Below are 14,630 nucleotides of genomic sequence, written 5' to 3' on the forward strand. Positions count from 1 at the left end.
TGACTTAGCTCATGGCATTCTGCCAGACCTCTTAGTCAAACAGCTCTTATTTGCTCCCCCTTCATAGTAGCAGCCTGAAACAAGGTTCTAAAGACTGTTGACATCTAGTGGAAGCCTTAGGAAGTGCAATATGACCCCATAGACACTGTATATTGGATAGGCAAAGACTTGAAAACCTACAAACCTCAGATTTCCCACTTCCTGGTTGGATTTTTCTCAGGTTTTTGTCTGCCATATGAGTTATGTTATACTCACAGACATCATTCAAGCAGTTTTAGAAATTTCAGAGTGTTTTCTATCCAAATCTACTAATTATATGCATATTCTAGCTTTTGGGCCTGAGTAACAGGCAGTTTACTCTGGGCACCTTATTCATCCAAGCTACACAATACTGCCCCCCAGTCCCATAGAAGTGATATTATCCTGCATTCCTTTCACATTTCCACAAACTTCAAAGTGTTTCCTTTCAAATGGTACCAAGAATATGCATATCCTTGCTTCAGGGCCTGAGCTACAGGCAGTTAGATTTGTGGATGTCATTTTAGGCGAAAAAAAGGAGTGGATCCTTAAGAGGTTTTTAATGTACCCAAAACAAACACGTGAACAAAATACTGGGATGTACCCAAACAAAAGAGCGAGGGTAAAACTTGTATAACGACACGGGGCAAAACCAATAATACACAATGCACAAAATATGCAGTACAGGCTGAGACAATGCATAGGTACTCACACAACCAACGGACATGGGAACAATAAATCGACATCCCAATGGGGAAACAAAGGGCACATTTATACAAACACAATCAGTGAGGAATTGGAAACGGGGGCGGCAGGGTAGCCTAGTGGTTAGAGCGTTGGTCTAGTAACCGGAAGGTTGCAAGTTCAAACCCCCGAGCTGACAAGGTACAAATCTGTCGTTCTGCCACTGAACAGGCAGTTAACCCACTGTTCCTAGGTCGTCATTGAAAATAAGAATTTGTTCTTAACTGACTTGCCTAGTTAAATAAAGGTAAAAAAAAAAATAATTAAAAAAAAAAGTGTGCATAATGAAAGTTCAGTGCAGCCTAGAAGGCCGGTGACATTGACATTTACATTTACATTTAAGTCATTTAGCAGACATTGACCTCCGGAACTGGTGAACAGAATGAATATTCTGTTCAGTACCGGGGGATCCGTGATCCCCCGGTAGTACCCACCAGTTCCGGACAATGTCACCGCCTTCTAGGGCACAACACCGGCCTCGGGGATGAACACAGGGAGCGGTGTGGTCCGGTCACTGACTGTGAAAATCCCTGGTCAGCAAAGCATCCAGGATGTCCACCGCAGGAACCCAGCGCCACTCCTCTGGGCCGTACCCCACCCAGTCGAAGAGGCACTGGAGAGGCACATTAACCCCGATGCCTTGAATCCAGGAACTCACGGACCGAGTACGCCGGAGAGACACATGAAAGGTCAGGTTAATGCGATAATCAACAGGGAGTTGTAAACGGTATGTTACCTCATTAACCCTCCTCAGGACTTTAAACGGCCCCACAAACCGCGGGCTCAGCTCCCAGCAGGGCAGGCGGAGGGGCAGGTTCTGGGTGGAGAGCCAGATCCGGTCACCTGGGGATAAAACAGACACTTCACTGCGGTGGCGGTCGGCCTGTTCCTTGTGCCAACGCTTGGCGCTCTTGAGATGAGTTCTCCTCAGTGTGCAGAAACCACTTGTCCACCACAGGGGCTTCGGTTTGGCTCGGATCCCAAGGTGCCAGGGTCAGCTGATACTCCTTTCCAGTGCGTGTTGGGTTGAGGTTAGTAGAGGAGTGGCGGAGGGAACGCCTTCCATACACTTGAGGTGAACTGAGGGCCATGGTCTGACACAATATCCTCCGGGATCCCATAGTGCCAGAAGACGTGTGTAAAAAGAGCCTTCTCAGTTTGCATGGCTGACGGAAGCCCAGGCAGAGGAAGGAGGCAACAAATTCCACAATGACAAGAATGGTGGTGTTCCCGTGGGAGGAGCGAAGGTCAGTGACAAAGTCCACCGAGAGGTGAGACCATGGTCGTTGTGGAACCGGCAGGGGAAGGAGCTTTCCATAAGCGAGGTGTCTGGGTGTCTTTGACTGAGCACAGATGGAGCAGGAAGAGACGTACATACATCCCTAGCCAAGGTGGGCCATCAGTACTTCACCGTTAGGCAGGCGATGGTACAGCCTATTCCAGGATGACCCGAAACAGGCGCCGTGTGCCCAGGAAAGGTGGCGGTCCCACATACCTGTGAGCATGTAGGCGCGGTTCTCCGGGCACTGTGCAGGTCCAGGTTCCGTACGCAGGACCTGCCGTATGTCAGCGTCCATGTCCCACACTGCTGGCGTGATGACGTGGAACGGAGGGATGATGGGGATGTCTTTGCATCTTAGAGGCGAGACAGTGTGTCCGCATTCACATTCTTCCAGCCTGGCCTATAGCAAATTGTAAATTGGAACTTGTTGAAGAATAGAGCCCACCTGCCTGTCTCGGGTTTAGCCTCGTTGCTACCCTGATGTACTCCAGGTTGCGGTGGTCCGTCCACACCAGGAAAGGGTGTTTGGACCCCTCTAGCCAGCGCCTCCACACCTTCAGAGGCTTCTTGACCGCCAAGAGTTCCCGGTCCCCTACGTCATAGTTCCTCTGGGCGGGGCTCAGCTGCTTGGAGTAGAAAGTGCAGGGCCGCAACTTTGGAGGGGTTCCTGTGCGTTGAGATAACACGGCCCCGGCTCCTACTTCGGAGTCATCCACCTCAACGATGAAGGGGAGTGAAGGGGTCGGGATGTGCCAACACGGGAGCAGTAGTGAAAAGTGCCTTCAGCGTCTCGAACGCCCTCTCCGCCGTCCAATGAAGCCGCTGGGGACCTCCTCTCAGCAGGAAGGTAAGAGGCGCGACCACTGTGCTGAAGCCTTGGATGAACCTCGGAAAATATTTGGAGAACCCCAGGAATCGCTGAGCTGCTTTCACGGAATTGGGGATGGGCCATGACCTGACTGCACTGACGCGTTGCTGCTCCAGCTCCACTCCCTCCATGGAGATGAGATAGCCCAAGAAAGACACGGACCACTGGAAAACCAACATTTAAATCATGCTCCAACAGTCTTTTCAGCACAGACCTGACTAACAAGACATGCTGGTCGGGGTCAGCAGAATAGACAAACATGTTATCTATATAGACCACTATGCCCCATCCCAGCATGTCTCAAAACACTTTGTTGATGAAGGCTTGGAAGACTGAAGGAGCATTAGACAGTCCAAAGGGCATCACGAGATACTCGTAATGACCTGTGGTCGTGGAAAAAGCCATCTTCCATTCATCGCCTGCACGAATGCGCACCAGATTGTAGGCGCTCCTCATGTCCAGCTTTGTGAAGTACTGCACCCCGTGCATTTGTTCGATGATGGTTGGGATGAGGGGTAAAGGATAGCTGAACTTGATGGTGGCCTTGTTCAGTGTTTGATAATCAATGCAGGGGCGCAGACCCCCATCTTTCTTCTTAACAAAAAATAAGCTTGAGGAGGATGGTGACTTAGAGGGGCAGACAAAACTCTGCTGGAGACTCTCCTGTACATAGGTCTCTATGGCCTCGGTCTCCTCATAGGAGAGGGGATAGACATGTCCTCTCGGGAGGGCTGCGTCAGACAACAGGTCAATGGCACAGTCCCAGGGGTGATGGGGAGGCAGGCGTGGAGCCTGGGTCTTAGATAAAACCCGGTGCAGATCCTGGTACTCCTCCGGTAAATCCACTTGAGGGGCGTGGTCCGGACTTTCCACCGTAGTGGTGTTGACAATCAATCCCAGAGCAACAGCAAAGGACCTTGTGAAGATGCTGGAGGAAACAGGTACAAAAGTATCTATATCCACAGTAAAACGAGTCCCATATCGACATAACCTGAAAGGCTGCTCAGCAAGGAAGATGCCACTGCTCCAAAACCGCCATAAAAAAGACTGACTACGGTTTGCAACTGCACATGGGGACAAAGATTATACTTTTTGGAGAAATGTCCTCTGGTCTGATGAAACAAAAATAGAACTGTTTGGCCATAATGACCATCGTTATGTTTGGAGGAAAAAGGGGGAGGCTTGCAGGCCGAAGAACACCATCCCAACCGTGAAGCACGGGGTGGCAGCATCATGTTGTGGGGGTGCTTTGCTGCAGGAGGGACTGGTACACTTCACATAATAGATGGCATCAATTATGTGGTTATATTGAAGCAACATCTCAAGACATCAGTCAGTTCAAACTTGGTTGCAAGTGGGTCTTCCAAAGGAACAATGACCCCAAGCATACTTCCAAAGATGTGGCAAAATGGCTTAAGGACAACAAAGTCAAGGTATTGGAGTGGCCATCACAAAGCCCTGACCTCAATCCTATAGAAAATGTGTGGGCAGAACGCAAAAAGCGTGTGCGAGCAAGGAGAACTATAAACCTGACTCAGTTAAACCAGCTCTGCCAGGAGGAATGGGCCAAAATTCACCCAACTTATTGTGAGATGTTTGTGGAATGCTACCCAAAATATTTGACCCAAGTTAAACAATTTAAAGGCAATGCTACCAAATACTAATTGAGTGAATGTAAACTTCTGACCCACTGGGAATGTGATGAAAGAAATAAAAGCTGAAATAAATAATTATCTCTACTATTATTCTGACATTTCACATTCTTAAAATAAAGTGGTGATCCTAACTGACCTAAGACAGATCATTTTTACTAGGATTAAATGTCAGGAATTGTGAAAAACTGAGTTTAAATGTATTTGACTAAGGTGTATGTAAACTTCCGACTTCAACTGTAGATTCTTGTAATCTTTCCCATCTCCCTCCTCCTCTGTCAGTCTCTCTGTGTTTCAGCACCTCTACTCCCTCGTTCTTTATCATTCTTTATTTCTCTCTAGCCGTCTTCTTTACACATCTCTCTCCTTCTTTGTTTCTCCCTCTCTCATTTACTCTATGCCACTGTACCTCTCTGTCTCTATCCCTCCCACCCTCTCTCTAGCTCTACCCCCTCCCTCTCTCTCTACCTCTCTGAGCAGCATGGTGGGGAGAGACGTTAAACCAGGCATGTGCGTGCAATGTAAATGTAACCTCAGGGACAGAAACACAATAAAATAAAATCCACCCAGTATCAGGTTTCAAAATGGACACTAACAAATCTCCTCTCATTGCTCACACAGACAGGTTAGCATAGAGATTGAATATATTTCATTCTCCTTCAGTCTACTGGCCTGCAGAGGGCAGTCTGCTAGAGAGGTTTAACCAGAGCCCTATGGCCCTGTCAAAAGTAGTGCCCTATATAGGGAATAGGGTGCCATTTGGGTACAGCCCAGTATACATACATCAGAGTATATAGTTTCAGGAGCAATTAGGAACAGTGTACAGTAATTTAATTGGGACTGGCAAACTGTAGTGCACCTAAACAGAGTTTGCATTTATCCGAAGTGCACTTATAAGGAGTGGACTGTCATTGGCCATCAATCTTGCTTCCTCCTCATCAGTCGACAACAATCTGCCTTTATCTGTGTCCTCTGTCTATTACCTGGACTGACGCCCCCAACTCTCTCTCTCTCTCTCTCTCTCTCTCTCTCTCTCAGACACCTGTTACAACACCCTCAGCTTGTGTTACCATTATAAATGTAATAGGACACTGTGTCTTTCTTCTCCTCTCCCTCCCCTTCCGTCTTCCTTTCTTTTCTCTTCCTCTCTCTCTGTCTTTCTGTCACTCTCACACACACTGTGTCTCTCTCTCCCTATATTCCTCTCCTTATTTTCTCTAGTTATGTTATCTGAACCTGGCTGCCACAACAACAATCTGGCTTTGCACTTTTTGCATGTAAATCAGGATTGGGGTCAATTCCATAAAAATGTCAGTCAGCCTGGGAGTTGGATTGTACTCCTGACAAAGGAACACCTCATCCAATTTACTTCTGATGAAATCATATAGACTGTGACCCAAATGGCACCCTATTCAAAGAAAAAATGTATTTGTCACATGCTGTGGACTAACAATGAAATGCTTACTTATGGGCCCTTCCCAAAAAGGCAGAGAGAAAGAAAATATAGAAATAATAGAAAAGTAAAACACGTAATGGCAAAGTAATAATAGATACACAATGAGTGACGATAACTTGACTATGTACAAGTGGTACCAATACCGAGTCGATGTGCAGGGGTGCGAGGTAATTGAGGTAGATATGAGCATATAACTAGGACTAAAGTGACGGATAAACAGTAGTAAACAGTTGTCTGGGTAGCTAGCTATTTGGTTAACCATTTAACTAACTCCTTAGTAGTCTTATGGCTTGGGGGTAGAAGCTGTTCAGGGTCCGGTTGGTTTCAGACTATCGCTTGCCGTGCGGAAGCGGAGAGAAGCGTCTATGACGTAGCTGGAGTTTTTAGGGCTTTCCTCTGACACGCCTGGTATAGACGTCCTGGATGGCTTTTTTGAGGAACTTTTTGAGGAACTGAGACCCCATGCCAAATCTTTTCAGCCTCCTGAGGGGGAATAGGCGTTGTTGTGCCCTCTTCGTGATTGTGTTGTTGTGTTTGGACCATGATCGTTAGTGATGTGGACACTGAGGAACTTGAAGCCCTGTCGATGTGAATGGGGGGGTGCGCGTCTCTCCATTTTCTGTTGTCCACGATCAGCTCCTTTGTTTTGCTGTAGTTCAGGGAGAGCTTATTCCCTATATAGTGCACTACTTTTGGCCAGAGTCATATGGGGAATAAGGTTCCATTTGGGACTCAGTGTCACGGCTGTTGAAGGATGAGGACCAAGGTGCAGCGTGGTGAGCGTACATTTTCTTTATTCTAAGCAAAATGATGCCAAACAAAACAATAAACACTACAAAAACAAACCGTGAAGCTCACAAGCAAAGTGCTCTAAACAGAGACAACCACCCACACACACAGGTGAGAAAAGGGTACCTAAGTATGGTTCCCAATCCAAGACAACGATAGACAGCTGTCCCTGATTGAGAACCATACCCGGCCAAACACAAAGAAATATAAATCATAGAACAAAAAACATAGAATGCCCACCCCAACTCACGCCCTGACCAAACCAAAACAGAGACATAAAAAGGATCTCTAAGGTCAGGGCGTGACACTCAGGCTATAGAGTAGGAGACCGGTATACTGTAATCTCTTCCCGTGCCTTGCTTTCTCCTCCTATGACCTCAGTCTCTCCAGCAGTTGCTGATAATGCCTCTGACCTTAATTATCCTTATGGCCTTTGTCTTTCACTCCTTTTTGCTATCACTTGCCTCTCGCTCTCATTCTCTCACTTTCTCCCTCTTTCTGTGACTCCTTTTCTCTCTCACTCCTTTTATCTTTGTAATGGAGGTGTGTAATGTTGCACTGCAACAATTCAAATGTTTTGTTGAAGAAGACTTCTTGTATGTGGTTGTTTCAGGCAACACTGAAGCACATTGGTTTTATTAATAAAGAAGCACTTTTGAAATCTACTTCTATTGTCCTCCAAGAGAAGCTGAATATTTTCCTCTCTTCTGTTTCACACTCTTCAATGTATATTGAAAAAAGGTGAAGGAGAGGTGGAGTAAAAAGGTAATGCTGCCGGTGGTGATGGTGAAGGAGGAGAAATCAGCAGTGAATATAATAAATCAACTCATACTTTCAACTTTTAAAAAACGTTTTGAAAGATTATTTAGAAAGATATAGTAAGTAAGGAGAAGTTTGTTCAAATCCATGCGAACATCGGCATTCCAGTCCTCTGTAGGCAGCGGCTTCAGTAACTGCTAGGTTAGTCCACCCCAGGCCACCATACTTCAGACGACAGTCTTCAAGCACCTTTTCCCCAATTGTTTCAGCACATACAATTCTCCTCTCTAAAACTCACTGAAGCACCGTAGAGGAGCGAGCAGACAGACCGTCGTTCCATTGGACATCTGTTTATCCAGCGGCCACATTAACACCGTGAAGGATGACGAGGAGGACGAGGATGACGCTGATGGTGATAATTAGTACGGCGAAGGCTAGGTGGGGGTCGAACACTGGACCTTCACAGCTTAGGTGAAAACACGGCCGGTTACCAGGCAACCGTGTCCCTGCCTAGGCCTTGTAAGGCTCGGAGTGGCAGTGAGGCTGAGGGGTTGACGGCTCTACCACCAAACCCCCTGCTGCTAAATATAACTCAGAGGAGAGAGGGGAGGAGAGAGATTGAGAGAAAGCCTGAGAACAGAGAAGATAAGTGAGTAATATGGGAAGACAGTATTGAGGAGTGACAGTTGAGAAAGCATGTGAGAGAAAGAGTAAAGAAGAAAAATGAGAGAAATAGGAGAGAGAGATAGGGAGAATAAATGCAGTGTTAAAGGCTGCCTGAAGGGTACAGTAACACTAGCTTATCCCCTCTGTCTTCTCTGGGAAATCCTCAACTGCAACCCCCACCTGTCTCCTTTCACCTAAAACACCCAAGGATAACCCTACCTATTAATAGCAAGTGTTGTCATCTGTCACTGGAGAAATGGGCCCTTCTGTACAGTTAACTATTTTCCCCTCTGTCCTCTTTGTAGCCCCTCTCCCATTGTGAAATATCCTCAGTCAACAACAGATATTCCCAATTGTTCTCAATCCATTCATAGCCAAAACATTCCTATTTCCTACCGTCTGTCACGAGTCACTCACTCTCCAACCACCATGTTCTTCTCTATTGCTATTGGCCAGGGACACCTGGAGATGTTCTGAAACATAATTTATTTCTGTTTTTTTTCTTTCAGTATTCAGTTTGAATTGAATCCTGAAGATGTATTTGTATTGATTCATGGGGTCTCCTCAATATTCCATTGAGGCAAGCATCTATCCAAAAAAGTACCTTCAAATCATCGCCGTTTCGCGTAGCTAAATGTGCCCTGGGTCAACAGTGAGCGGCATCACAGGCTAGCTGCCACCTGTGGAGAAACCCTCCTCCAATTCAATGTTAGTAGCAGATAGTAAGCATAGCATGTTAGGTCTAGCTAGTTAGCATAGTATATCATGATAGGTCTAGCTAGTTAGCATAGCATGTTAGGTCTAGTTAGTTAGCATGACATGTTACTGTAACCTTGGTCTGAGAGCTACCCAGTTAGCATGGATCATAGCTAGCTAAATAGCCTTTCAAGTACATTTGGTTGGTCAGTAGGGCCTATATACATTTTAGACATAGACTTAATGGCTGTTTACAAGTGAGGGATCGCTTGTTTATAGTCTCTTCGAGGTGTATTTTGGATGTAGACTTTAGACTGAGGTGAAGATGAAATGGTTGGCAATGAGGGTTAGGAGGTGTTGAAAATAAACAGGGGGGCTCCAATTGCTTCTCTAAGCAAACAGTCTTGCAAGATGAGACAGGTCGTCTGTCTCCAAGAAAAACTGCCACTCTCTGGATATGAGAGTAAACCACAAGCACTGGTAAACCACAAACATCAGAAGCACTGACTCCTCCACGGAGAGGTTGAGTCGTGGTTCTGTTACGGCTAGACTATGCTTAGGTCATTTGCACAGTCACAATGTGTCTGTAGGGGCCAGGTAAGGGTAAGGTCCGTAAAGGGAGTGACAAGGCAGAGTGTTAATTAAGGGTATCGAGGACTGAGGCGGTTATAGAGTACCGGGTCAAAAGTCAAAAGTCATTGGTGGTAAAATGAAGATGAATGAATGACGAGGGGGTCCTGAGACAAGGGGGTCCTGAAACCAGGGGGTACTGAGGAGGGTGGTGGATGCAGGCGGTGATGAGGAGGGGTTGAGTAGGGGGTCGTTCCACCTCAAAAAGCACAAGAAAGAGGATTTCGACACCCACCATCTCAGATTGTTCTGAAATTGTTTCTATAGTTACTAACAGACACGATTAGCATTCCTGAAACATTATTTTATTGAAATGTAGTTTGATCTCTGAGGAATTAAGCTAATTGATGGCACCCAAATTGGCCATTTTAATTTATAGGATTCAGATAATATTCACTAAATATAGTACCCAACATCCGATTTGAACCAAACTTTTTCCTACCAATGAGTAAGATATGAGGAATCCATTTTTTTTTAAGCCACCCACACCCCATGCCAATCCCACCCCAATAACCAGTATACAGTATCAGATCTCTATTTTTGACAATTAGTATGAAGCTGTAGCTTAGAGTATTTTATTTTGTTTTTATTTCACCTTTATTTAACCAGGTAGGCTAGTTGAGAACAAGTTCTCATTTGCAACTGTGAACTGGCCAAGATAAAGCATAGCAATTCGACACATACAACAACACAGAGTTACACATGGAATAAACAAAACATAGTCAATAATACAGTAGAACAAAAAGTATATATACAGTGAGGTCAAATGAGGTAAGATAAGGGAGTTAAGGCAATAAATAGGCCATGGTGGCGAAGTAATTACAATATAACAATTAAACACTGGAATGGTAGATGTGCAGAAGATGAATGTGCAAGTAGAGATACTGGGGTGCAAAGGAGCAAGATAAATAAATAAATACAGTATGGGGATGAGGTAGGTAGATAGATGGGCTGTTTACAGATGGGCTATGTACAGGTGCAGTGATCTGTGAGCTGCTCTGACAGCTGGTGCTTAAAGCTAGTAGGGGAGATATGAGTCTCCAGTTTCAGAGATTTTTGCAGTTTGTTCCAGTCAATGGCAGCAGAGAACTGGAAGGAAAGACGACCAAAGGAGGAATTGGCTTTGGGGGTGACCAGTGAGATATACCTGCTGGAGCGCGTACTACGAGTGGGTGCTGCTATGGTGACCAGTGAGCTGAGATAAGGTGGGGCTTTACCTAGCAAAAACTTGTAGTCAGTGGGTTTGGCGACGAGTATGAAGCGAGGGCCAACCAACGAGAGCGTACAGGTCCAAAGAGGGGCCAGCAGTATACAGAATGGTGTCGTCTGCGTAGAGGTGTATCAGAGAATCACCAGCAGCTAGAGCAACATCATTGATGTATACAGAGAAGAGAGTCTGCTCGAGGATTGAACCCTGTGGCACCCCCATAGAGACTGCCAGAGGTCCGGACAACAGGCCCTCCGATTTGACACACTGAACTCTATCAGAGAAGTAGTTGGTAAACCAGGCGAGGCAATCATTTGAGAAGCCAAGGCTGTCGAGTCTGCCAATAAGAATGTGGTGATTGACAGAGTCGAAAGCCTTGGCCAGGTTGATGTAAATGGCTGCACAGTAACGTCTCTTATCGATGGCGGTTATGATGTCGTTTAGGACCTTGAGCATGGCTGAGGTGCACCCATGACCAGCTCTGAAACCAGATTGCATAGCGGAGAAGGTACGGTGGGATTCGAAATGGTCGGTAATCTGTTTGTTAACTTGGCTTTCGAAGACCTTAGAAAGGCAGGGTAGGATAGATATAGGTCTGTAGCAGTTTGGGTTTAGAGTGTCTCCCCCTTTGAAGAGGGGGATGACCGCGGCAGCTTTTCAATCTTTGGGAATCTCAGATGATACGAAAGAGAGGTTGAACAGTCTAGTAATAGGGGTTGCAACAATTTTGGCAGATCATTTTAGAAAAAGAGTGTCCAGATTGTCTAGCCCGGCTGATTTGTAGGGGTCCAGATTTTGCAGCTGTTTCAGAACATCAGCTATCTGGATTTGGGTAAAGGAGAAATGGTGGGGGCTTTGGCGGGTTGCTGTGGAGGGTGCCGGGCAGTTGACCGGGGTAGGGGTAGCCAGGTGGAAAGCATGGCCTGCCGTAGAGAAATGCTTATTGAAATAAAATTCTCAGTTATAGTGGATTTATCAGTGGTGACAGTGTTTCCTAGCCTCAGAGCAGTGGGCAGCTGGGAGGAGGTGCTCTTATTCTCCATGGACTTTACAGTGTCCCAGAACTTTTTGAGGTAGCACTACAGGATGCAAATTTCTGTTTGAAAACGCTAGCCTTAGCCTGTGTATATTTGTTCCTAACTTCCCTGAAAAGTTGCATATCATAGGGGCTGTTTGATGCTAATGCAGAACGCCACAGGATGTTTTTGTCCTGGTCAAGGGCAGACAGGTCTGGAGTGAACCAAGGACTATATGTATTCCTAGTTCTAAATGTTTTGAATGGGGCATGCTTATTTAAGATGGTGAGGAAGGCACTTTTAAAGAATAGCCAGGCATCATCTACTGACGGGATGAGGTCAATGTCATTCCAGGATACCCCGGCCAGGTCGATTAGAAAGGCCTGCTCGCAGAAGTGTTTTAGGGACCGTTTGACAGTGATGAGGGGTGGTCATTTGGTCGCAGACCCATTACGGATGCAGGCAATGAGGCAGTGGTCGCTGAGATCTTGTTTGAAAACAGCAGAGGTGTATTTGGAGGGCGAGTTAGTTAGGATGACATCTATGAGGGTGCCCGTGTTTACATATTTGGAGTTGTACCTGGTAGGTTCATTGATAATTTGTGTGAGATTGAGGGCATCAAGCTTGGATTGTAGGATGGCCGGTGTGTTAAGCATGTCCCAGGTTAGGTCACCTAGTAGCACGAGCTCAGAAGATAGATGGGGGGCAATCAATTCACATATGGTATCAAGGGCACAGCTGGGGGCAGAGGGAGGTCTATAGCAAGTGGCAACAGTGATGGACTTGTTTCTGGAAAGGTGAATTTTTAGAAGTAGAAACTCAAATTGTTTGGGTACAGACTTAGATAGCCTGCAGAGTTCTGTATTACTATCTTTGCAGTAGATTGCAACATCACCCCCTTTGGCATCAGAGTGTGCTAAAGCAGTGAGTAAGACAAACTTAGGGAGTAGGCTTCTAATGTTAACATACATGAAACCAAGGCTTTTACGGCTACAGAAGTCAACAAATGAGAGCACCTGGGGAGTGGGAGTGGAGCTAGGTACTGCAGGACCTGGATTAACCTCCACATCACCAGAGGAGAAGTAGGATAAGGGTACGGCTAAATGCTATAAGAACTGGCCGTCTAGCACGTTCGGAACAGAGAGTAAAAGGAGTAGGTTTCTGGGCATGATAGCATAGATTCAAGGCATGGTGTACAGACAAAGGTAAGGTAGGATGTGAGTACATTGGAGGTAAACCTAGGCATTGAATAATGAAGAGAGAGATATTGAGGCATATTGAGCAGGGCTAGAGGCTCTACAGTGAAATAAGACAGTAATCACTAACCAGGACAGTAATGGACGAGGCATATTGATATTATAGAGAGGCATGCATAGCCAAGTGAACATATGGGTCCAGTGAGCGGTTGTGCTGACTGGGGACACGGCAATTCAGACAGTTAGCAGACCGATGCTAACACGCTAACAGTTAGTAGGCCGGGGCTAAGTATTGCTTCTCCATACTATGTCATGTGAATCTGGTCATGTTTTTTTTCTCCTGTTCAGAAAGTTTTGTCATTTAAATTGCTTGCATTATTTACCATAAAGTAGTGTGAAAGTAGATACTGTAGATTTGTCTCATTATAAAAATAAATTGTCACAATTTGAGCCAGTCCTCCTTGAAAGCAATTCAATTTTTCCTCATAGCAACCTAATGCTTAGTGGGGCGTAGCCTAGTGGTTAGAGTGTTAGACTAGTAGCCAAAAGGTTGCAAGTTCAAATCCCTAAACTGACAAGGTACAAATCTGTCGTTCTGCCCCTGAACAAGGTAGTTGTTCCTAGGCTGTCATTGAAAATAAGAATTTATTCTTAACTGACTTGCCTAGTTAAATGCTTCAACCCAACTCTCCTTGAATAGACCAACAAATGGCAGCTCTCTGAGAAGGCTACCCTGATGCAATTCTCATACAAGCCCAAACCTTTTGATGGGCTTGGGACTAAAATGTTGTGACAGCCCGAATAAAATAATTAATTGGCAGTCATATTTTTCAATAGAATTATCAGGAAACATCTCTATATTTATTGTGATTAGTGATATTTACCATTGAATACTATCAGAGACCATAACAATGAAACCATTAAAACGGCTGTAGCCTAATGGTTTGCTTGTTCACCAGACCTTTTTTGAAGGGAATAAACCACACACAAAGGGGCCACTTGAATTGTGAGAATGACCACATAATTCATTTTCATCATGAGCCAAATATATTGGTTTTCTACCCAAAGTTGCAAAGAAAATGTTGTGAGCTATTTAATAAACCCGAGACCAGCAAAATGGATAAAAGAGTGTGGCAGTATAGCAGGAACAGCGGCATCAAGTGGTCAAAACCTGGTACTTTCACACTACTTTATGGTAAATAATGCAGGGGGGCCATCACCAGATTCACAGGGAATATATTACGTAGTATGAAGCTTCATAATACTTGTCAAACATAGAGAACTGATACCGTATACTGGTTGTTGGGGTGGGATTGGCATGGGGTGTGGGTGGTCCGCGGGTGGCTTTCAGATGTTGGATCCAAATCGGATGTTGAGTACTAGATTAACTGAATAATATCCGAATCCTATAAATGAAAATGGCCAATCAATTAGCCAAATTTCTCAGAGATAAAACTTAATCTCAACAAAATTATGTTTCAGGGATGCCAATCTTACCTGTTTCTAACTACATAAACAATTTCAGAACAATCTGAGATGGTGGGTGTCAGGGCTTGCTGAAATGACATGGAACGACTTGTAGGGCAAGTCCCACAACCTAAACATGTGACAGAAGTTTGTGACAATTCCGTTGTTCTTTTATTAGAAGTTC

Source organism: Oncorhynchus nerka, linkage group LG17, assembly GCF_034236695.1.
Source record: "Oncorhynchus nerka isolate Pitt River linkage group LG17, Oner_Uvic_2.0, whole genome shotgun sequence".
NCBI classification, from domain to species: domain Eukaryota; kingdom Metazoa; phylum Chordata; class Actinopteri; order Salmoniformes; family Salmonidae; genus Oncorhynchus; species Oncorhynchus nerka.